This window comes from Hyperoodon ampullatus (genome assembly GCF_949752795.1).
Source record: "Hyperoodon ampullatus genome assembly, chromosome: 7".
Lineage (NCBI taxonomy): Eukaryota > Metazoa > Chordata > Mammalia > Artiodactyla > Ziphiidae > Hyperoodon > Hyperoodon ampullatus.
The window spans coordinates 49,227,482-49,253,505 of NC_136920.1; the positions used below are offsets into that span (position 1 = coordinate 49,227,482).

At 37.9% G+C, this 26,024-nt stretch overlaps 1 protein-coding gene across 19 annotated transcripts in view; it reads left to right on the plus strand.

Moving 5' to 3' along the window:
- Positions 1-26,024, plus strand: part of DLG2 (discs large MAGUK scaffold protein 2) — a gene marked incomplete at its 5' end in the record, with an annotated part of 2,112,028 nt that overhangs the window by 1,347,009 nt on the left and 738,995 nt on the right. The gene's annotated exons all lie outside the window — the stretch shown is intronic.

Here is a 26,024-nt window from a genome sequence, read left to right on the forward strand (position 1 = left end):
GCATGCAAACAGAAGGTTTGAAGCAAAGAGAAGGGCTGCAGGCATAATACACAAGAACAAACAGATCCCTGGTCTTTGATTAAATGTGTATAAAGTGCTTGGTAAGTATTGGCTATTCTCAGTCTTAGACCCCAACCTCAAATGCCTACAAGGACCAAGCAAGTCACAAAAATAGATGGAGCAGGAGGCATGGGGAGAGTGGGGAATAGAGAGCACATGATCTTCCAAAGTGGGAGCAGCTGCCACTTGGCTCCAGTGGGTGGGTACCAAAGGGAAATGGGATCAAGAGTTGCCAGATCATTCAGTTTCTCAAGAGAAATCAGAAATTTGAATTTTTATGCAATTTTACAGGCGACTAATTCTCAAAAGTTCAAACACTCTGTGCCAAAGTGTGTCTAGTCTAAAGGCTGCCCTTTGGGAGATACCTGCCTCAGAGGAGCTGGAGGTCCTGAGCAGGTTCTGCAAGCCGGGCCTTGGCCACAGGGGAGCAGAATGCCAGAACTGGAGTGCAAGTTGGGACTTGATTACAGGGACAAGTGATTAAAACTGGGACACAGGGTCAGGACAGGAATAACAGCAAGCTTGACTTAATGCTGAGTCACCTGAACTACTGAACCAGGGCTTCTTAAATCTTTCTGAACAAGAGTCATTTGGGGTCAGACTGGAAATGGGGTTAAGCTTACCGGTAGGAATCAAGTGGCCCCAGCTGTGGAAAGTAAACGACTCTGTTGGAAGGAAGCAAAGCAAATATTAAAGACACATAGTATTCCCAATTCTATCTCTCACTCTTCCTACCCTCCTTTGTTTTTCAAACATTTATATTGGAATTATTGTATGCCTGATGCTGCTTTAAGCACTTATCAAATATTAACTCATTTAATCCTCATAACAACCCTATGAGATAGGTACTATTAATGTCTCCATTTTACAGATGAGGAAACTGAGTCATAAAGAAGTTAAGTAACTTTCTCAAAATTGCACAGTAAGAGGCAGAGCCAAGAATGAATCTAGGTATCCTGGCTATAGAGTTTGAGATCTTACTTAACTCTGATCTTGCTGCTGCTTGTGTTTCCTCCCTCCCTCCCTCCTTTTCTGCCTCTCAGCTTGAGAACAAAGTTTTGTTACTTACTCCTCAGCAATGTGTAGCTTTGGGTGGATGACAAGTTGTCACAGAAGCTTCAATACCCTTGAGGCAGGGATCTATATATATATATTAAGGGATTCTATGTTTTTAATATAGTGAATCTCTTTACTATATCCATTGGCATCATCTAAAGCAGATGAGCAGTGCTTTGAAGTAGACATGGAGCACAGAGACTTGACCATGTTAAGTAGGACTGCTTTCTTGTGATAGACCTATATTTATTCAAAGCCTTCTATTAGGGTTCTCATGACTAAATTCCAGATGCCCTCATGTACAAATAATTTATGAATAAGAATCTAAGGATTTTGAATAGACATGCTCGATTGGTAGCCCAACTGATTAACTAGTAAAATCAGCCATATATAACAAATTAATCAAATTGCTCTCATTCTCCTAAATATCAATTTTGTATCTGATTTTGAGTTCTTCAAAGAGATGTTTTAAAATTATCTTCAACTTTTTTGTACTTAATGCAAACCCTCTTTGAGCTTCCTTAAGGGTAGGATCTTTAGAGACGTTTGCTAAGTATGAGGAAACTGTCCCAATTCTCATGGCAGTATGTTGTTGAGTTACTCATTTACTCCTTCTGGACGTAAATTGATATATAAGATAGGAATTATAATATCTACCTCAGAGGTGATAGTGAGGATCTCATAAGGTTATGTATATGAAATCATGCTTCATTAACTTCCAGTTAATAGGGGTTTATTTCTTTATTATTTTATTCAATAAATACTTACGCAGTAACATGTGCTAGACCCTGAGAGAATATTAAATATTAATATCTTCCCCCATGTATAAGAAATATAACTATATTATGTATTGAAAAATGGCAGATTTAGCACACAAGCATTAATGTAGATGAATGTGCTTTGTGTCTGGACATAGGCCTAACCCTCCCTTTTGTTCCTGACTCACTTAGTGACCTGGAACAAATCACTTTTCCTTTTGCAGTCTATATTCTCATTCCTTGATGTTCTATACTTTGTTTTCCTCTATTCTGTCACATGTCCTATTTGTTCACATAATTTCAGTTCTATTTAATGAAAAAACAATTTCAGAGTTCCCCAGAGCATTTCAGTCATGTTGCATAAGAACATTTCCTTCCTTAAAATATTACCTAAATGACAAATTTTAACTTATGTATTAAAGTCCTCCCCCAAAATAATTTCATTACAAGTAAATTTATTAATTTTGCAAAATAGCAAATTTGATTTTAGAAATATATGGTCCTCTGTGAAGCCATCTGGTCCTGGGCTTTTGTTTGTTGGAAGATTTTAAATCACAGTTGCAATTTCAGTGCTTGTGATTGGTCTGTTCATATTTTCTATTTCTTCCTGGTTCAGTCTCAGAAGATTGTGCCTTTCTAACAATTTGTCCATTTCTTCCAGGTTGTCCATTTTATTGGCATATAGTTGCTTGTAGTAATTTCTCATGATCCTTTGTATTTCTGCAGTGTCAGTTGTTACTTCTCCTTTTTCATTTCTAATTCTATTGATTTGAGTCTTCTCCCTTTTTTTCTTGATAAGTCTGGCTAATGGTTTATCAATTTTGTTTATCTTCTCAAAGAACCAGCTTTCAGTTTTATTGATCTTTGCTATCATTTCCTTCATTTCTTTTTCATTTATTTCTGATCTGATCTTTATGATATCTTTCCTTCTGCTAACTTTGGGGTTCTTTTGTTCTTCTTTCTCTAATTGTTTTAGGTGTAAGGTTACATTGTTTATTTGAGGTATTTCTTGTTTCTTAAGGTAGGATTGTATTGCTATAAACTTCACTCTTACAACTGCTTTTGCTGCATCCCATAGGTTTTGGGTCATCGTGTTTTCATTGACATTTGTTTCTAGATATCTTTTGATTTCCTCTTTGATTTCTTCAGTGATCTCTTGGTTATTAAGTAGTGTGTTGTTTAGCCTCCATGTGTTTGTATTTTTTACAGATTTTTTTCCTGTAATTAATATTTAGTCTCATAGTGTTGTGGTTGGAAAAGATACTTGATACAATTTCAATTTTCTTAAATTTACCAAGGCTTGATTTGTGAACCAAGATATTATCTATCCTGGAGAATGTTCCATGAGCACTTGAGAAGAAAGTGTATTCTGTTTTTTTCGGATGGAATGTCATATAAATATCAGTTAAGTCCATCTTGTTTAATGTATCATTTAAAGCTTGTGTTTCCTTATTTATTTTCATTTTGGATGATCTGTCCATTGAAAGTAGGGTGTGAAAGTCCCCTACTATGACTGTGTTACTGTCAATTTCCCCTTTTATGGCTGTTAGTATTTGCCTTATGTATTGAAGTGCTCCTATGTTGGGTGCATAAATAATTACAATTGTTATATCTTCTTCTTGGACTGATCCCTTGATTATTATGTAGTGTCCTTCTTTGTCTCTTGTCATAGTCTTTGTTTTAAAAAGCTTTACAGACAAGCAAAAGCTAAGAGAATTCAGCACCACCAAACCAGCTTTACAACAAATGCTAAAGGAACTTCTCTAGAATGGAAACACAAGAGAAGGTAAAGACCTACAATAACAAATCCAAAACAATTAAGAAAATGGTGATAGAAACATACATACTGATAACTACCTTTAATGTAAATGGATTAAACGCCTCAACCAAAAGACATAGATTGGCTGAATGGATACAAAAACAAGACCCGTATATATGCTGTCTACAAGAGACCCACTTCAAACCTAGGGACAATACAGACTGAAAGTGAGGGGGTGGAAAAAGATATCCCATGCAAGTGGAAATCAAAAGAAAGCTGGAGTAACAATTCTCATATCAGACAAAATAGACTTTAATATAAAGACTATTACAAGAGGGCTTCCCTGGTGGCGCAGTGGTTGAGAGTCTGCCTGCCGATGCAGGGGACATGGGTTCGTGCCCCGGTCCGGGAAGATCCCACATGCCGTGGAGCAGCTAGGCCTGTGAGCCATGGCCACTGAGCCCACGCGTCCGGAGCCTGTGCTCCGCAACGGGAGAGGCCACAACAGTGAGAGACCCGCGTACTGCAAAAAAAAAACCAAAAAAAAACAGACTATTACAAGAGACAAAGAAGGACACTACATAATGATCAAGGGATCAATCCAAGAAGGTGTAACAGTTGTAAATATTTATGCATCCAACATAGGAGCACCTCAATACATAAGGAAAATTATAACAGCCATAAAATGGGAAATCGACAGTAACACAGTCATAGTAGGGGACGTTAACACCCCACTATCACCAATGGAACGATCAACCAAAATGAAAATAAATAAGGAAACACAAGCTTTAAATGTTACATTAATCAAGAAGGACTTGATTGATATTTATAGGACATTCCATCCAAAAACAACAGAAAACACTTTCTTCTCAAGTACTCAGGGAACATAGATCACGTCTTGGGTCACAAATCAAGCCTTGGTAAATTTAAGAAAATTGAGATTGTATCAAGTATCTTTTCTGACCACAATGCTATGAGACTAGATATCAAATACAGGAAAAAATCTGTAAAAAATACAAACACATGGAGGCTAAACAATACTCTACTAAATAACCAAGAGATCCCTAAAGAAATCAAAGAGGAAATTAAAAAAATACCTTGAAACAAATGGCAATGAAAACATAATGACCCAAAACCTATGGAATGCAGCAAAAACAGTCCTAAGAGGGAAGTTTATAGCAATACAATCCTACCTCAAGAAATAAGAAACATCTCAAATAAACAACCTAACCTTACACCTAAAGCAATTAGGGAAAGAAGAGCAAAAGAACTCCAAAGTTAGCAGGAAAGAAATCATAAAGATCAGCTCAGAAATAAATGAAAAAAAATGAAGGAAACAATAGAAAAGAGCAGTAAAAGTAAAAGCTCGTTCTTTGAAAAGATAAACAAAATTGATAAACCATTAACCAGATTCATCAAGAAAAAAAGGAAGAAGATTCAAATCAATAGAATTAGAAATGAAACAGGAGAAGTATCAACTGACACTGCAGAAATACAAAGGATTATGAGAGATTACTACAAGCAACTCTATGCCAATAAAATGGACAACCTGGAAGAAATGGACAAATTCTTAGAAAAGCACAACCTTCCAAGACTGAACCAGGAAGAAATAGAAAATATAAGTAGACCAATCACAAGCACTAAAATTGAAACTGTGCTTAAAAATCTTCCAATAAACAAAAGCCAAGGACCAGATGGCTTCACAGGCGAATTCTATCAAACATTTAGAGAAGAGATAACATCTATCCTCAAACTCTTCCAAAATATAGCAGAGGTAGGAATACTCCCTAACTCAGTCTACAAGGCCACCATCACCCTGATACCAAAACCAGACTAAGATGTCACCAAAAAGAAAACTACAGGCCAATATCAATGATGAACATAGATGCAAAAATCCTCAAAAAAATACTAGCAAACAGAATCCAACAGTACATTAAAAGGATCATACACCATGATCAAGTGGGGTTTATCCCAGGAATGCAAGCATTCTTCAATATACGCAAATCAATCAACGTGATACACCATATTAACAAATTGAAGGAGAAAAACCATATGCTCATCTCAATAGATGGAGAAAAAGCTTTCAACAAAATTCAACACCCATTTATGAAAAAACCCTCCAGAAAGTAGGCATAGAGGGGACTTACCTCAACATAATAAAGGCCATATATGACAAACCCACAGCCAACATCATTCTCAATGGTGAAACACTGAAAGCATTTCCTCTAAGATCAGGAACAAGACAAGGTTGTCCACTCTCACCACTGTTATTCAACATAGTTTTGGAAGTTTTAGCCACAGCAATCAGAGAAGAAAAAGAAATAAAAGGAATCCAAATCGGAAAAGAAGAAGTAAAGCTGTCACTGTTTGCAGATGACATGATACTAAACATAGATAATCCTAGGGATGCTACCAGAAAACTACTAGAGCTAATCAATGAATTTGGTAAAGTAGCAGGGCACAAAATTAGTGCACAGAAATCTCTTACATTCCTATACACTAATGATGAAAAATCTGAAAGAGAAATTAAAGAAACACTCCCATTCACCATTGCAAGAAAAATAATAAAATACCTAGGCATAAACCTACCTAAGGAGACAAAAGACCTGTATGCAGAAAACTATAAGATACTGATGAAAGAAATTAAAGATGATACAAACAGATGGAGAGATATACCATGTTCTTGGATTGGTAGAATCAACATTGTGAAAATCTACAGATTCAATGCAGTCCATATCAAACTACCAATGGCAATGTTCTAGTTCACAGAACTAGAACAAAAAAATTCAGAATGTGTATGGAATCACAAAAGACCCTGAATGGCCAAAGCAATCTTGAGAAAGAAAAATGGAGCTGGAGGAATCAAAATCCCAGACTTCAGACTATACTACAAACCTACAGTAATCAAGACAGTATGGTACTGGAACAAAAACGGAAATACAGATCAATGGAACAGTATAGAAAGCCCAGACATAAACCCACGCACATATGGTCACCTTATTTTCAATAAAGGAGGCAAGAATATACAAGCCCAAGACACAAGTTCAGTTACAGCCTCTGCTCATATCCCATCTACTAACACCCCAGTGGCCAAAGTAAGTCATATTGCCAAATTCAACGTGGAGGAAGGAGTGAATATTTGCTAAACAAGAAACTAATTTACCCCACCAAAGCCTTAAATAAAAGGGCTAAGAATCTGTATATGTCCCATTGTAAGAAAAAAATAGGTACAAAGAAGGAAACTTACACTTTAAAAATATTGGTAGAAATAAACAAAGTGCCAAGGGGAACTGATTCATCTGGTATGGAGAGTGATTGTCTACATTATCAAGGATGTCTAAGGGAAAATATTGAAAATAAAAGGAACATCTAGCTAGTATTAGCAGTATAATGATTTTGCTTTCCTGTGAGACATTTTGTTGTCTGCCACTTTATTTCCAGAGGTAGAAATAACAGTGGAGACAAGGAACTTTGTTCCAGAAATTCCAGGACTGTGTCTTGGAAAACCTCCCAAGAAAGTGAGAGAGAAGAGAGAGGAGGGTAGATGAGAGAAAAGAAGAAGGAAGAGTTAGGTTACAAAAATGTTGAGAGTCCTTAGTAGTATCACCCATTGTATTTGACTGCCAAGAAGATCATTTATGTAAAGCAATTTGAAAGCCATCATAATATTCTTATAATATTATCGGTGAGATTTTTATAGAGAGCTTTAAATGTGAAAGGTCACTGGATGAAAATAGAACTGTGATTCTAGGGCAGAGGACAAGAGAGTGATTTAAAGGGTATAAAACGACCCTAGGAAAGGCTGACAGTGTGAGTGAAAGATTGGTGAGAAGAGATGGGGATGAGAGAAAATAAAAGATAATGTGGGGGCTTCCCTGGTGGCGAAGTGGCTGAGAGTCCGCCTGCTGATGCAGGGGACGCGGGTTTGTGCCCTGGTCCGGGAAGATCCCACATGCCACGGAGCAGCTGGGCCCTTGAGCCATGGTCGCTTAGCCTGCGCGTCCGGAGCCTGTGCTCCACAACGGGAGAGGCCACAACAGTGAGAGGCCTGCGTACCGCAAAAAAAAAAAAAAAAAAAAAAAAAAAGATAATGTGGATTCAGGGACACAGAGAAACAATCAAATTAGCAGTGAGTTTCATTCGGGAGCCAAAGAATGGGCTTCAGACCAAGAGGTGTTGTTAAATAAGATTTAAAATACATTTCTGATTTATCCCAGGGGCAGGAAGTTGAGAATAAGAACTCTCTGAGGAGGAAGTTGCCGTATTGCAGAAATGGGATGACCAAGCACTTGGTCACAGAGCTGGAGAGTTAGGCATTAATTTCTTTGAGTCACTTTGTACAAAAACAGACCCTTGTGATTTAGGCTACTATTCACTTTTAATTGGATGGTTTTCCAGAATTATCCATGAAGGGAGAGAAAGCAGAATTGTTTGTTTCTTTGAACCGTTCTGGCAGTGATTAATAATGGAGATAGTTTCAAAGAATTTGCTGATTTTAGTACATTTATTTTTCAGCAAACAAGTTTGTTTCTTTTGGTGGTGTTTCCCATGAACACTGTTAAAACTATGTTGTTGATATTTTTATCTGTTGGATTTGTAGTATTATCCAGAAATGAAATATACTTACATGCCAGAAAACAGCTTAATATTGGCTTAACTATGCCCATGAGGCAATAGAAATTTAGCAATAGAAGCAGTGCTATCAATATTTGTTCCACAGTCAAACCTAGCCAACCTAAATCCATTTCTCAACTGCCACAATCAGCAGATCCCTTTCCATTTGTTACTTTGCTCTAAAAGGCAAAAAGTGGAACATCTTTTAGTATTTCTCAAATATTAATGTACATAAGAATCACGTGGAGATCGTAAATGAAGATTCTGATTTAGTAGGTATAGGAAGGCTCCTGACAGTATGCATTTCTAATAAGTTTCCAGGTGAAGCTGCTGCTCAATTGTGCATCACACATTGTGTAAGAAGAGTCTAATGAGAGAGACTAGCCTTTGAATTCAGGAGCAACTGGGTTCTAAGCCCACCTCTGCCAGTTAGTACTTGCCTGAGTTAAGTCAGGCAAGTCAGGTTAAGTCAAATTATCCATCTAAGCCTCTGTTTTATTATTTGTAAAACGAGAGTAATAATATTTGCCTTTCAGGGGCTGTTATAAATATTCTTCCCAGTATGTAGAAGATGCTTAATAAATGTTCATCATAAGATTGGGGGGTGCCTTTGATAAAACAGAGCATGCCTTTGACTTAATCATCTTGAACTGTTGAGACAAGAATGCGGAAGTCATAGCTAGTTCAGCGGTAGGGCCAATAGCTGTTATGTAGGTTCATGGGCTGACCTACATCTAGATCTTTACTTCTTAAAATGTGACCCATTGACTAGCAGCATCATTATTACCTGGAAGCTTGTGAGCATAGAATCTAAATTCTCACTCAAGACCTACTAAATCAGAATCTGTGTTCTTAAGAAGAACCCCAGTGATTAGTATGCATATTAAATTTTGAGAAGCTTGGTCAATAATTCAGCAACTTCTTTTTTCGGTTTGGATCCTGCTGTCTTTGTTCTTTCACCACACCTTTTTATCTGCCCTTGGGGCAGCTGTCCTTTTCACTCGTTCGCCTTAAATATATGCATATCTGTAGGAAAAAGGATCAATTCAGTTCAGCAAATAGACACATGTAGTGGCCAACTAGTATGTTGTATAAGCTTTTAGGCCTGTGCTCTCCAAGGCAGTAGCTTCAAGCCTCATGTGGTTATTTAAATTTAATTAAAATAATATAAAATTTAAAATTCAGTTCCTCAGTTGTACTAGCCACATTTGAAATGCTCAGTAGCCAGGATGGTTAGTGGGTGCCATATTCAACAATGCAGATATAGAATATGCTCATCATTCCAAGAAGTTCTATTGGACAGAGCTGTCCTAGGTAATCACAAGAGAGAAATAGAAGGGGAAGAGAGCTAGTATTTATTGAAGGACCACTTTATTCTAGGTGTTTTATATATATTACCTAATTAATGATAAAATTACCCTCCCAACTTTTGTGAGTTGGTTTCATTTCCTTCTTAGAATTAAGTATTTTCAAATCTTCTAAATAGTCATCACTCTCCTAGGAAATTGTTGGGTATGTTCTTGTGGAAGACATGGTCCCTGTCCTCATGGCCCTTAAGTGTTTGTCAAATTTAAAGGCTCTTATACATGACACACACGGAAGCAAATGCAAACAATTACTAAAAGCTTTCTTAAAAGTTCACTGATTCTCCCATCATTTTCTTTCTGTGAAATTATAAAACTCCTATTTAGACTGGAATAATTCTTTTAATTATTCCAGTAGAAGACCTGATCTGCTTATTCATTCACAAACCTACTTCAATCTTTTTTCCCTGTGGTTCCCTTATAGGGGGCACTTTGCTGCCTTCCCTACTTATCACTCCTCATCTGCTGGGAAGCCTGTACGTAGGCTTGTTGTATTGCACCTAAGGTGGGAAGCAATGAGAAAATATAACAGTTGTCCAAGTGAAGTATGTGATTGATGGATGAGAGTCACACACAGGCCCTTCTTTCTGTAATGGCTCCTTTGAAGGCACATGCCCCATATACCTAGGCAAAGAAGCCACTGTTGCTCCAAGGAGCTCAGCCTGGCAGAGCAGGTTAAGAACAAGGGTAAATAATCCTGGGAAGGATTTGAATAGTTTCTCTACAACATTGCTACTCAAGATGCAGTCTCTGAACTGGTAGCAGCAGATTTTGCCAGGCAGATTACTAGAATTTCTGAATCCCCAGCTCCACCAGAGACCTAAAGAATCAGAATCTCTGAGGGTAGGGCCAAGGAATCTATGTTTTTACAAGCACCCCAGATGATTCTTATGCACACTAAAATTTGAGAGATGCTAGTGGACACCCAAAGAAGCTTCTGGATGCTAGACTGAAGAAGGGGTGAAGGGTAGGGTAGGAAATACTGCATACAGGAAGAATGAAATAAAACTATAGGGACTCACTAAAGTACAATGTAACACAGTTAGAATTCATCTGAGCCAGCATTTAATCCTGGTGTTGTTGTTGTTTAATCATGTGGAATGCTTTTAAAACGCATTGACTCTCATAGGCTAGTGGAATCTAGCGGATAATGCAGAGTGATAGCCTGGCTCACTCTTACTCATCCAAAAGGATTCAGCTTAAATAGTGCTCCTTCTGGGAAGCTAAGGTTAGGTGTAGTACTCCCTGTTGTATGCTTCCACTTCAGACTGATTTCCCTTCATAAAATTTATCACACTACCGTATAAGTGTTTCTTTAATGGCTGATACTTCTTCCTAGAGTATAAACACCATAAGCACAGAGAAAAATTGCTTCATCTTTCCCACCATTGTACCTTTATAACCTGGCATATTTTTGCTGGACTGGCTGGCTGAATTAATGAATGAATGGAGATGTGTAGGAACTGCTTTAAGGGAATATGCTGTAAGGAACCATCCCATTGGAGGAAGCCAGAGAAAGGTAGAATTTTAGCTGGCTCTTGAAGAATAAGTTAGACGTATCCAGGCAAAGTATGGAAAAACATTTCAGGGAGAGGGAACTGTTTGGGCAATGATCAGATACCTGGAAACTCATATGTCCTAAGTTCTGTGTGGCTGAAGCATAGAGCAGTAGTATAACATGAGGCTGGAAAGGTAGGGCTGAGTCTGATTATGAAGACCTTGTTTGCTTGATATGAGATTTGGACTTTATCTGGTCCATTAGTATCATCTTGCCATATATTTGGGAATTTGCAGACATCTTTTTTTCACTACTCTATCTCTTTGACCTTGTCTGTGCCTGCAATGTGGTTGGTACTCTGAAATATATGTTGAATAAATAAAGCCAAAAAGCAATAGTGATCATTTAACAACAACGAGGGACAAAGTTTTCTTGAGCCTTTGCTGTACTTCCTAATCTCCCTGCCATTGTTCACTTTGTTCCATTAGCCCAGAAAGCCGTTTTCCTCCATACCCATATATCAAGATCCCATTAAATTTCCACCTCTATCAGCAAGCCCTCATCAGTCCCTCTAGGCACAATTAATGTCTCTTTCCTCCTTGATTTTATAGTATTTTACTCACAGAAGGTTGCCTGCTCTAGTGGAAAGAGGATGAACTCTGGGCTCTTTTGATCCTACCATGTACTAGCTGGCTAACCTTGGGAAATTAACTTTTCTGATACTTTTCCCTCATCTTTTCCCTCAAGTAGAGAGTAGTAACTGTCTTTCATAGTGTGTTATTTAGTATATATTTTCATTTACATTTAACAGAGACCAAAATAACAGTGCTTTTGCAAGACAGAAATGTATTTCTCCCACATATAACAGTCCATGAGTGAGTTGTCCAGAACTGAATTGTCTATTCTGCTCTACAGGGTCTTAAGTAGACTAAAACACCTTATCTTCTTGCTCTACCACCCTTGCACGCCACCTTTGTGCACATAGGCACCATGATGACCTACCAAGAAGCAAGTGAGAAGAATTACAGAGAGGTATGCATGGTTCCTCCCTTTCAAAGCACCTCTGGGAAGTTGTAAACACAATTTCCCATTGTATCCCAAGGGTTAGTACTTAGGCAAAAGCACACCTACCTGCAATGGAAGACGAAACATGTAATCTTTATTCTGAGCTGACTTATGACTTAGGCCCAGGTAAAAATTGGGGATCCAATCACTATGGAAGGAAAAGATATTGAATATTTGGGGACTACCAGTGGTCTCTGCCACACAGCATAGTTAGCTGTATTCTCCGGTGTGAGAGCTTTCTCCCAGGAAATGCTAAAGATGATCTATGAAGTACTGGATGCTTTTTCTTTATATTTTCTCATCATTTCTAATCTCAACATTTGAATATATTTTATAATAAATATAACATTATCACAGTTGTACAAATATATACTTTACAGATTAGCACATATAGGGGATGCATGCTCACAAACATTTTACAGATAGAAACAATCAATAAAAAACTATAGCAATCACTGGTTGGAAGCATTAGAGACAACAGTTAGATATTACCTGACTCATAATAAATGTTCAACAGTGATGTCCATTGTTACTGTGCAGAATTAGTATTTACAACATTCCTCCTTGTTTAATGATCATCATCATTCAATATTAGCCAAAATATTTAGCTTATCTTTAAATTTCAGGGATTATCTAAACTCAAGTCCATGCATAGAGTAGAATTTCAATAAAACTTGAGTTTGTCACTGTTACATTCTGTTGTATTATTCAAATTTAGTTGTTTTATTAAAGAATACATTTTTATTTCACAATGTAATTTGTCAGGTAAAATTGTGTTTTAGTTTAAGCCACATGATCACATGGATTTAGATACATGCTGCCATCCAAGAGCAGGGTGCCCAATTTATTGGCTTAATTTGCAAATGTTTAACATGTTCATTCATAACAACTCCTTTCAAAGTAAAATGCTTTTAAAATGCTTTTTTTCTCACGTGCATTTTTGAAAGAAAATATAGGCAGTCATATATGATAAAGGAGATCATGGTTAGTTAGGTGAGCTCAAATAGAAGAAAGAGAAAAGAATGATAGTTGAGTAAAAAGCAAAATCAGTAAAGGAAATGATAGCAGAGTAATAAAGAGAATGGCTTAAAATCTTTACATTATCTTCCTTCAAATTTCAGAACATTATCATTGGAATGAAGTTAGAAACCCCTACTTCAAGCTTTTAAAAAAAAAAAAAGTAGAAATACTAAAAGATTATTTCCTAGCACCTCAGGAATTTTATGTGATGCTTAGCGTAGTTTATAATCTTGCCACTCCCTTGCTAAATTTTGTTGGACTTTTAAATGGACTTTTCTGCACTGATATTGTTCAGGAATCAGTTCTTGGAGGGTGACTATAGTTACTTATTCTCTGGAAAATTAGGCAAACCCCGTGTTTCTTTTGTGACTATTTTAATATAAATCATTCTTTTGGTGCCCACACATCCCTATTTAAATTTATGAAAATCTTCTTTCCATTGACGTTCATCCCCCTTTAGTTCATCCCCAGGATACAGGCTCTTTTTAAAAAAGAACTGTCTTTTTCTTAGCGGCTAGTTGTCTTTCTGAGAACTGTATAATATTGGCCATGAAGTTACTTTGGTTTCCTTTTCTGGCAGGCATAAGGTCATATCTTTTTGGTTTACCTACTAGTCCTATAACACTGAGCAAGTTACCTAAAAGTTCTGCACCTCAGTTTCCTCACCTATAAAATGGGATAACATCACCTGCCTCATAGATTCATTCATTAAATAAAGTAATGAATACGAACCACCTAATACTGAACCTGGCACAGAGCAGTCAATTACCTCAGATCTATGATTTTTTGTAGAAGAAATCCATCTTTAAAATAATTAACATTTTGACCAAAAATATTTTTTTGAAGATTTGGTTTATAAAAGATGCAAGTGATTCAGTCTCCTATGTCTATAACAACAGGATCTAACTCAAAGCGGCATTGTCGCTCATGGATATATGCTGGAAGTCTTCTACCACACGGCTTTCAACGGTTGACTTCCCCAACTGTCTTCTCTTTTCTCAGTGTATTATATCTCAGCCTAAATTATTTCTCCTCAATTGTCACTTAGAAGTTCCAGGTTTGTTTGAATATTTGATTAGCAAGATGAACTTTCATGAGCTTTTCCTTTGGTGAAAAAGCATAGTTGCTGCCTCACAAGCAGCTTTAATAGCAATATGTTTTGATTATCCTGATTTCCACCAAGTGATCCAAATGATGTTTTGCCCAGAGGTGGGTTTTTTTGGAAACTCAGGAGCATAAAACTCAAAGAATAGCATTCTAATGAGGTATTACATGAAGGAAATGTAGTCAGGTAATAAAAAAGCCAGATCATTCAAGCAGCATGCTGAGAGGAGCAGATAAACAATAGCCCATCATAATCAGTATCTTTTTAAAGACAATCTCGGGGAATTTTTGTTTGTTTGTTGCTCTTAAACAAATTACTAATACTTTTTCTGATACCCTGAAGCAGTGATTCTCAACTTTAGCTGCACATTTTATCTGTTTGTGTGCTTTAAATACACTGATGCCTGGATTCCAGTACAAGAGAGTCCTTATCGAGCCTGAGTATAGCTGGGTATCAACACTGGGATATTGAAAACCTCTCCACATGATTCCTTTGTGCAGCCAAGGTTGAGAACCACTGACTTAGAGTTGTTAAATGGAGAGTGTTGGAGGAGGGTGGAGACAAGATAGTGGAGTAGAAGGACTTGAGCTCAACTCCTCTCATGAAAACACTAAAATCACAACTAACTGCTGAACAACCATCAACAAAATAGACTGGAACCTACCAAACAAGATATTCTACATCCAACACTTCTACATCTAAAGATATTCTACATCCAATGATATGGTAGGAGGCATGCTTTCGCGATATAATCAAATCCCATACCTGCCAGATAAGCAACCCACAAACTGGAAAATAATTATATCACAGAGGTTCTCCCATAGGGGTGAGAGTTCTGAGCCCCACATCAGGCTCCCCAACCTGAGGGTCTGTCATCAGGAGGAGGAGCCCCCAGAGCTTTGGCTTTGAAGGCCAGTGAGGCTTGAGTGCAGGAGCTGCACAGGACTGGGGGAAACAGAGACTTCACTCTTGGAAGGTGCACACAAGATTTCACATGCACTGGGACCCAGGGCAAAGTAGTGGCTCCATAGGAGCCTGGGCCAAACCCACTTGTGGGTCTTGGAAGGTCCCCTGGGGAGATGAGGGTCAGCTCTGGCTCACTGTGTGGACATGGGGACAAGGACACTGCTGGCAGAGGCCCCAGGGAATATTCATCAGTGTGAGCTCTGCTAGAGGTCACCATTTTGGCACCAAGACCTGGCCCCACCCAACAGCCTGCAGGCTCCAGTGCTGGGACACCCCAGGCCAAACAACCAACAGGGTGAGAGCACAGCCCCACCCATCATCAGACAGGCTACCTAAAGTCATCCTGAGTGTACAGCCTCCTCTAAACACACCCCTTGACACGACCCTGACCACCAGAGAGATAAGACCCAGCTCCACCCACAAGAGGGCAGGCACCAGTCCTTCCCACCAGGAAGCCTGCACAAGCCCCTGGACCTCACCCCCCAGGGGGTAAACACCAGAAGCAAGAGAAACTACAAACCTGGAGCCTGAGAAACAGAGAACACAACACACAAATTTAGACAAAATGAGATGGCAGAAAAATATGTTTCAGACTAAGGAACAAGATAAAACCCCAGAAGAACAACTAAGTGAGGTGGAGATAGGAAATCCGCTTGAAAAAGAATTCAGAATAATGAAAGTAAAGATGATCCAAGGACTCAGAAAAAGCATGGAGGCACAGACCAAGAAGACATAAGAAATGTTTAACAAAGAGCTAGAAGATTTAAAGAACAAACAAACAAAGATGAGCAATACAATAACTGAAATGAAGAATACAGTAGAAGGAATCAGTAGCAGAAAAAGTGAGGCAGAAGAACAAAAAACTGAGCTGAAAGACAGATTGGTGGAAATCACTGCTGTGAAACAGAATAAAGAATGAAAAGAAATGAGGAGAGTCTAAGAGAGTCTGGGACAACATTAAATGCACCAATATTCACATTATAGGGGTCCCAGAAGGAGAAGAGAGAAAGTAAGGGCCTGAGAAAGCATTTGAAGAGATAATAGCTGAAAACTTCCATAACATGGGAAAGAAAACACTCAAATCCAGGAAATGCAGAGTCGCATAAGGATAAACCCAAGGAGGAACACACCAAGACATATATTAACTAAACTGACAAAAATTAAAGACAAAGAATAATATTAAAAGCTACAAGGGAAAAGCAACAAATATCATACAAGAGAATCCCCATATGGTTATCGGCTGATTTTTCAGCAGAAACTCTGCAAGCCAGAAGGGAGTGGCAGGACATATTTAAAGTGATGAAAGGGAAAAAGCTACAACCAAGAATACTCTACCCAACAAGGGTCTCATGCAGATTCGACAGAGAAATCAAAAGCTTTACAGACAAGCAAAAGTTAAGAGAATTCAGCACCACCAAACCAGCATTACAATAAATGCTAAAGGCATTTCTCTAGGTGGAAAATAAAAGGCCACAACTAGAAACAAGAAAATTGCAAATGAAAAAGCTCACCAGTAAAGGCAAACATACAGTAAAGGTAGGAAATCATCCCTACACAAATATGATATCAAAACCAACAATCATGAAAAGGGAGTGCAAATGCAAAATATTGGAAATGCATTTGAAATTAAGAGACCAGCAACTTAAAACAATCTTGTATTTATAGAGACTGCTATATCAAAACCTCATGGTAACCACAAACCAAAAATCTACACTAGATACACACACACAAAAGAAAAAGTAATCCAAACTCAACTCTAAAGATAGTCATCAAATCACAAGAGAAGAGAACAAAAGGGGAAGGGAAGATAAAAGACCTACAAAAGCAATTCAAAACAATTAACAAGATAGCAATAAGAGTGTACATATAAATAATTACCTTAAATGTAAATGGATTAAATGCTCCAACCAAAAGACATAGACTAGCTGAATGGATATGAAAACAAGACCCGTATATATGCTGTCTACAAGAGACCCAATTCAGATCTAGGGATACATACAGACTGAAAGTGAGCAGATGGAAAAAGATATTCCATGCAAAAGGAAATCAAAAGAAAACTGGAGTAGCAATACTCATATCAGATAAAATAGTCTTTAAAATAAAGACTGTTACAAGAGACAAAGAAGGATGTTACATTAGGATCAAGGGATCAATCCAAGTGGAAGATATAACAATCGTAAATATATATGCACCCAACATAGGAGCACCTCAATATATAAGGCAAATTCTAACAGCCAAAAAAAGAGAAATCAACAGTAACAGAATAATAGTGGGGGACTTTAACACCTTACTTATATCAAGGGACAGATCATCTGTACAGAAAATCAATAAGGAAACACAGGCCTTAAATGACACATTAGACTAGATGAACTTAATTGATATTTATAGAACATTCAATCCAAAAGCAGCAGAATATACATTCTTCTCATGTGCACATAGAACATTCTCCAGGATAGATCATATGCTGGGCCACAAAGTGAACTTAAGTAAATTGAAGAAAATTGAAATTATATCAAGCATCTTTTCTCACCACAATGCTATGAGATTAGAAATCAACTACAAGAAAAACTAAAAAATACAAACACATGGAGGCTAAACAATATGCTACTAAACAACAAATAGATCACCAAAGAAATTAAAGAGGAAATAAAAAAATACCTAATTTTAAAATAAACAACCTAACCTTACACCTAAAGTAACTAGAGAAAGAAGAACAAACGAAGCCCAGTGTTAGTAGAAGGAAAGAAATCATAAAGGTCAGAGCAAAAATAAATGAAATAGAGCCACAGAAAAAAAAAATAGAAAAGATCAATGAAACCAAAAGCTGGATCTTTGAAAAGATAAACAAAATTGATAAACCTTTAGCCAGACTCATCAAGAAAAAAGGGAAAGAGCTCAAATCAATAAAATTAGAAATGAAAAAGGAGAAGTTACAGTGGACACCACAGAAATACAAAGAATCATAAGAGACTACTACAAGCAACTATATGCCAATAAAATGGACAACCTAGAAGAAGTGGACAAATTCTTAGAAAGGTACAATCTTCCAAGGCTGAACCAGGAAGAAATAGAAAATATGAACAGACCAATCACAAGTACTGACATTCAAACCATGATTTTAAAATTTCCAACAAACAAAAGTCCAAGACCAGATAGCTTACAAGGGAATGCTATCAAACATTTAAAGGAGAGCTCACACCTATCCTTATGAAACTATTCCAAAAAATTGCAGAGTTAGGAACACTACCAAACTCATCCTATGAGGCCACCATCACCCTGATACCAAAACCAGACAAAGAAAGATACCACAGAAAAAGAAAATTGCAGGCCAATATCACTGATGAAAATAGATGCAAAAATCCCCAACAAAATACTAGCAGATCAAATTCGACAATACATTAAAAGGATCATACACCATGATCAAGTGGGATTTATCCCAGGTATGGAAGGATTTTTCAATATCTGCAAAACAGTCTGTGATATGCCATGTTAACAAATTGAAGAATAAAAAGCATATGATCATCTCAGTAGATGCAGAAAAAGCTTTTGACAAAATTCAACACCCATTTGTGATAAAAACTCTCCAGAAAGTGGGCATAGAAGGAATCTACCTCAACATAATAAAGGCCATACTTGACAAACCCTCAGTTAAACTCAACAGTGAACAACTAAAAGCATTTCCTCCAAGATCAGGAACAAGACAAGGTTGTCTACTCTCACCACTTTTATTCAACATGTTTTAGAAGTCCTAGCAATGACAATCAGAGAAGAAAAAGAAATAAAAGGAATCCAAATTGGAAAAGAAGTAAAACTGTCACTGTTTACGGATGACATGATACTATACATAGAAAATCCTAAAGAGGCCACCAGAAAACTATTAGAGCTAATCAATGAATTTGGTAAAGTTGCAGGATACAAAATTAATACACAGAGAGACTTCCATGGTGGTGCATTGGTTAAGACTCCACCACTCCCAATGCAGGGGGCCCGGGTTCAATCCCTGGTCAGGGAACTAGATCCCGCATGCCGCAACTAAAGATCCTGCACATGGCAATGAAGATCCTGTGTGCCACAATTAACACCCAGCGCAGCCACATAAATAAATAAATAAATAAAAATTTTTTTTCAAAAATTAATACACAGAAATCTCTTGCATTCCTATACACTAACAACAGAAGATCACAAAGAGAAATTAAGGAAACAATCCCACTCACCATGATGTCTAAAAGAATAAAATAACTAGGAATAAACCTACCTAAGGAGACAAAAGACCTGTACTCTGAAAACTATAAGATGCTGATGAAAGAAATCAAAGATGACAAAAACAGATGGAAAGATGTACCATGTTCTTGGATTGGAAGAATCAATATTGTCAAAATGACTATACTACCCAAGGCAATCTACAGATTCAGTGTGATCCTTATCAAGTTACCAATGGCATTTTTCACAGAACTAGAACAAAAAAATTTTTAATTTGTATGGAAATACAAAAGACCCTGAATAGCAAAAGTAATCCTGAGAAAGAAAAATGGTACTGGAGGAATCTGACTCCCTGACTTCAGACTATACTTCATAGCTTCAGTAATCAAAACATAAAACAGAAATATAGGTCAGTGGAACAGGATAGAAATCCCAGAAATAAATCCATGCACCTATGGTCAATTAATCTATGATGAAGGAGGCAAGAGTGTACAATGGAGAAAAGACAGTCTCTTCAATAAATGGTGCTGGGAAAACTGTACAACTACATGTAAAAGAATGAAATTAGAACATTCTCTAACACCATACAGAAAAATAAACTGAAAATGGATTAAAGACCTAAATGTAAGACTGGATACTATAAAACTCTTAGCAGAAAACATAGGCAGAACACCCTTTGACATAAATTGCAGCAAGATCTTTTTCGATCCACCTCCTAGAGTAATGGAAATAAAAACAAAAATAAACAAATGGGACCTAATGAAACTTAAAAGCTTTTGCACAGCAAAGGAAATCATAAAGAAAATGAAAAGACAACCCTCAGAATGGGAGAAAATGTTTGCAAATGAAGCAACTGATAAGACATTTATCTCCAAAATATACAAACAGCTCATGTAGCTCAATATCAAAAACAAAAAAAGAAAAAAAAACCTAATCAAAAAATTGGCAGATCTAAATAGACATTTCTCCAAAGAAGACATACAAATGGCCAGAGTTCACATGAAAAGATGTTCAACATCGCTAATTATTAGAGAAATGCAAATTAAAACTACAATGAGGTATCCCCTCACACCAGTCAGAATGGCCATCCTCAAAAAGTCTGTAAACAATAAATGCTAGAGAGGGTGTGGAGAAAAGGGAACCCTCTTGCACTGCTGGTGGGAATGTAAATTGGTACAACCACTATGGAGAACAGTGTGTGGGTTCCTTAAAAGAAACTAAAAATAAAGCTACCATATGATCCAGTCATCCCACTCCTGGGCATATATCTGGAGAAAGACCATGATTCGAAAAGATATATGCTCCCCAGTGTTCACTGCAGCACTATTTACAATAGCCAAGACATGGAATCAACCTAAATGTCAATCAACAGATGAATGGATAAAGAAGATGTGGTACATATATACAATGTAATCGTACTCAGCTATAAAGAAGAATGAAATAATGCCATTTGCAGAAACATGGATGGACCTAGAGATTATCATACTAAGTGAAGTAAGCCAGAGAGAGAAAGACAAATGTCATATAATATCACTTATACGTGCAATCTAAAAAGATGATACAAGCGAACTTATTTACAAAACAGAAACAGACTCACAGAGTTTGAAAACAAACTTATGGTTACCAAAGGGAAAAGGTGGGGGGCAGGGATAAATCAAGAGTTTGGGATTAACATATACGCAATAATATATATAAAGTAGATAATCAACAAGGACCTACTGTATAGCACAGGGAACTCTGCTCAGTATTCTGTAATAACCTATATGGGAAAAGAATCTGAAAAAGAAGATATATGTAAATATATGTATAATTGAACCACTTTGCTGTATACATGAAACTAACACAACATTGTAAATCAACTGTACCCCAATATAAAATAAAAATTAAATTTAAAAAAAAGAAGATACCAAAAAAAAGGAAAGTGTTGACCTATATTGAAATGATAAAATTAGATGCCAGCACTTAACACTACTTATTATTTTGAAGGGGAAAAAAAACAGTAACCACAATGTGGACTATGTCATAAATCATCAAGCATATTAAAGCATCTGGTCTGTCTAATCCATTGTGATTATGGAAAGGCCTTCCAGTGGGAATCACTAGTTGAGTGGGCTCATTATCGGTAATAAACTGAGCTTGCCCCCTGTTAACTTGGTAACAGACACAGCCACAGCTAACAAAGCTGTCCTTGCCAGGCACATGCCTCTAGGTTCAGACATGATCACATTAAGGAAATGCCCCTCCAGGGGTTGTTCTGATGACACATGTCATCATTTTCAATTAATTAAAAAGAGAGACATGGCCTGTGGTTAAGCATTTTGGCCTAAGGGCCCCCAGCAAAACTGAGAAAAGAGATTTGCAGGCCAGATTACTGATGAAAGCTGGTCTGGGGTTGACCTTTAGGTAGGTCATTGTAGTAACCTGGGGCTAATTAGAAAGAGTCAAATATCTAGACTCTTCTCAAGTCCTCCAGAAGCTTTCCCATCTCACTGACAGCCCATCTCACTGAACTTTCCTCTTATCTTAATGGCTATTGCTCTTAGTTTAAGAAGTATACTGGTCAAAAGTTTATTTAATTCAAGTTTATTTGATGGCAACTTGGGTTAATAAATGTCTGCTTTGATGGGGAAATGATCTGGCTCCTTTAAAGTAGAACATTTTGTTGACACGGCCAAGAGCATAGACTTGGGGTTCAACAGAAGTGGCTTTTGAATTTGATTATCAACACTGCCACTTCAGTACCTATGTGAACTTGAGGAAATTACTTAAACACTCAGAGCCTTGGTATTGTATGTGGTAAAATGAGGAAAACTGGAAATAATTTCACAGTACTGGTAAGAGAATTGTCTGAGCAATTTCATACGTGGTTTAATAAATGGGAAGAATAATAAACACTAATAATTTTTGAACCATATGCTGGGCACTATTAAAATTTTTTTCATGTGTTAATTTATGCAATCCCCACAATAACCCTGTGAAGTATATTGTTGTCTCCACTTTACAGGTGAGGAATCTTAGGCAAGAGATAGATTCTTAACTTGTCCAAGGTCACACAGCATGTACTGAGGGGCCTGCAATAAGAATTACGTTATGCTCCCTGCATCTCAGTAGTTGTAATAAAATTTAATTTGCTGAGTTACTCACTTAAGAGACTGAGAAAGACACAAAAACAGTGAAGGTCAAACAGTATAGTTTTACATCTCATTGATAAAAGGTCAAAGAGCTACAAAGAGAGGAAAGTTGTTCTATCAATACAATGGGGTAAATAGGGGAATTTTTCACATATATAAAATATGTTGTGAAAGTTAAAACAAGCTGGGAGGAGATCATAGAAGAGGTATTAATGATGTCATTGTATGTAATAAATAATAAATAGGAATTGAGAATGAGAGTTTGGGTGAAAATCCTGAACAACACACTTTCATGTATTGTATTTTATTTAATTCTCAAAATATTCATGAAGGAAGCGATATTTTTTAAAGCTAAGGAAACAAAGATGCTTTGAGATCATGAAGTTCGTAAAGCTTGTGTCATTAGTAAATGGCAAATTGGACTTGAACTCAGGTCTTCTACCTTCTCCCACATAACTGGTTGTGTCATTTGAGGCAGGTCTTTATGGACACTGCTGGAGCTCACCTTCCTTGTCCTCCATCAGATGAGGGAGCTCGCCTATGTGATGGCTTTGGTCCCTTCAGTTTTGTAATTTGTATTTATGATCTCAGGGTTCCACACTGCTGTTAGGTACTGTGATAAATTCATATAACAAAAATTTTTGAGTGCCTCCTGTATGTCAGGCACTCTTGAATTCAATTATTAGGAGCAAACAAATTTCTACTCTCATGGAGCTTATATTCTAATCGAAGTACACAATAAACAAAAAGAAGGGCCTCCCTGATGGTGCAGTGGTTAAGAATCCACCTGCTAATGCAGGGGCACGGGTTCGAGCCCTGGTCTGGGAAGATCCCACATGCCGTGCAGCAACTAAGCCCATGGGCCACAACTACTGAGCATGTGCTCTAGAGCCTGTAAGCCACAACTACTGAAGCTGGCATGCCACAACTACTGAGCCCACATGCTGCAACTACTGAAGCCCACGTGCTGCAACTACTGAAGCCCACGTGCTGCAACTACAACTGAAGCCCACGTGCTGCAACTACGCACCTAAAGCCTGTGCTCTGCAACAAGAGAAGCCACTGCAATGAGAAACCCGTGCACCACAATAAAGAGTAGCCCCCGCTCATCACGACTAGAAAAGCCTGCATGCAGCAACGAAGACCCAACACATCCAAAAATAAAATAAATAAAATTAAAAAAAACAAGAAAACCATAACCACACGTGGTGATTATGCCTAAAATTTTTTTTTTAAAAAGGACGTTATAAAATAATAGTGCTCTGAAGAAAATAAAGTGATGTGATAGTGGGACTGGAGAGGGCAGTGGCTTCTTTAGAAAGAGGATTTGGAGACGGCATCTTGGAGGAAGTGATATTTAAGTTGTAACCTAACTACAAGAAAAAGCCAGAAATGCTTTCATTATTCCTGTTTTTCTTTTCTATTTTTCCCTCTACCTAGTCCCCAAAACCTGACTTTCAGTTGCTTTTTTTTTTGCGGTACACGGGCCTCTCACTGTTGTGGCCTCTCCCGTTGTGGAGCACAGGCTCTGGACGCGCAGACTCAGCGGCCATGGCTCACAGGCCCAGCCGCTCCGCGGCATGTGGGATCTTCCCGGACCGGGGCACGAACCCGTGTCCCCTGCAACGGCAGGCGGACTCAACCACTGCGCCACCAGGGAAGCCCTGCATTTTTTATTTCTCTTGCTTGCTCCTTCATTCCCTATCTTAGTGAACATCACCTTTAACTCAACTGACCAAAAGCCATTTTACATTTCTAGGAGTCATCCTGACTTCCTTCTGCTTCATAGCACTTCCCTTATGTGGTTACTAATTCTTACATAGTATGTTTGCTAAATATCTTGTCTCTGTCCCATATTCTTCATTGTCAAGGCCCTTAGTCCAGACCTCTTCACTCTCCAGGATTCCTGCAGTTGCCTCAGAACTTGTCTCTCCTGTTTCTTGCTTTTATTTCTTCTAGTCCACGTAGCTCTCTGCGTTATTATAAAAGCCAGTTTTGGTCCCATCATTTAACTACCTGAAAACCTTTAATGGCCCTTAATTGCTTCATAAAATCTAAATTTTTTAGTATGATATTTAAGGCTTTTTACTGGTGCCTGTCATCCCTTCCCTGTTCTCCCCACCTTCTTTCCCACAATACAGTCTGTGTTCCCACTACACAGAAGTTCTCTCAGTTTCCTGAACACACTGTATTCTTGATGATTTCCATGCACATGTTGGTCCTTCTTTGATGCCATTTCCTAGTAATCTCCTTCCTTTCCTTCAGTAACTACTTCACATCTTTATTGAAGCCCTTCCATATTTCTGTATGTGTAACATTGAGAATTAGAATAAGTGGCATACAAACCCCAAAATAAGAGCAGCAAAATCAGTGGGAAAAAAATCATTTTTCTCTCACATAAATGAAGTTGAAAGCTAGACAACCCACAGTTGATATGGGTTCAAGAGACCTAGAGTCATTCCATCTTAACTTTTCTAGCATTCGAGCACAAGGATCCCTGTTTTCTTGAGCACCTCTTGGCTCAAATGGCTGCTCTAGCTCCAACCATTACATCACATTTCAGGCAGCAGGAAGGAACATTAAGAAGAGTGTGCTCCAGGCTTCCCTGGTGGCTCAGTGATTGAGAGTCCGCCTGTTGATGCAGGGGACGCGGGTTCGTGCCCCGGTCCGGGAAGATCCCACATACTGCGGAGTGACTGGGCCCGTGAGCCATGGCCGCTGAGCCTGCGCGACCAGAGCCCGTGCTCCGCAACGGGAGAGGCCACAACAGTGAGAGGCCTGCGTACCACAAAAAAAAAAAAAAAAAAAAAAGGAGCGTGCTCCCTATTTTTAAGGACACTTCCAGAAATTACACACAAGAGTCAACTCATTCACTGACCAAAGATGGTTATATGGCTACATCTAACTGAGAGAAGTTAACATATTTAATTCTTTAGTGTGGTGACAGTTTCTAAGGAGAAGAGAATAGATATTCATAAGCAGCTAGCAGGCTCTGCTACAGTCACTCTGTATAGTAGTGTTCCTTATGAGGAGGTTTATTCTTTCAGGGGCTTATCTTTTAAGTTCTCATTCTTCTAACATAACCCATGCCTGCTGTAGAATAGAAGACACCTATGTTGTCATCTATTATCTGGACCTTGCCTTTGTCTCTACTATTAATTTCCAGGACTATTCATCCTCCTCAGTACCCATTCTATCTAAGGTTTCTATTTGTCTACTTCACACTTTTGTAAAATTGCATGATTTTTCCTTTAACTGGAATGCTCTATCCCACTCCTACCTCTAGTCTATGAGCACTCTCTGTATCCATCCCCTATCCATCTTCGGTTGATCTTATTTTCAATTATTTGTTCACATACCTGCCCCCAACTAGACCATGAGCTCCTTGAAAATACAGACTATGGCTTATTTATTTCTAAATCCTCAGC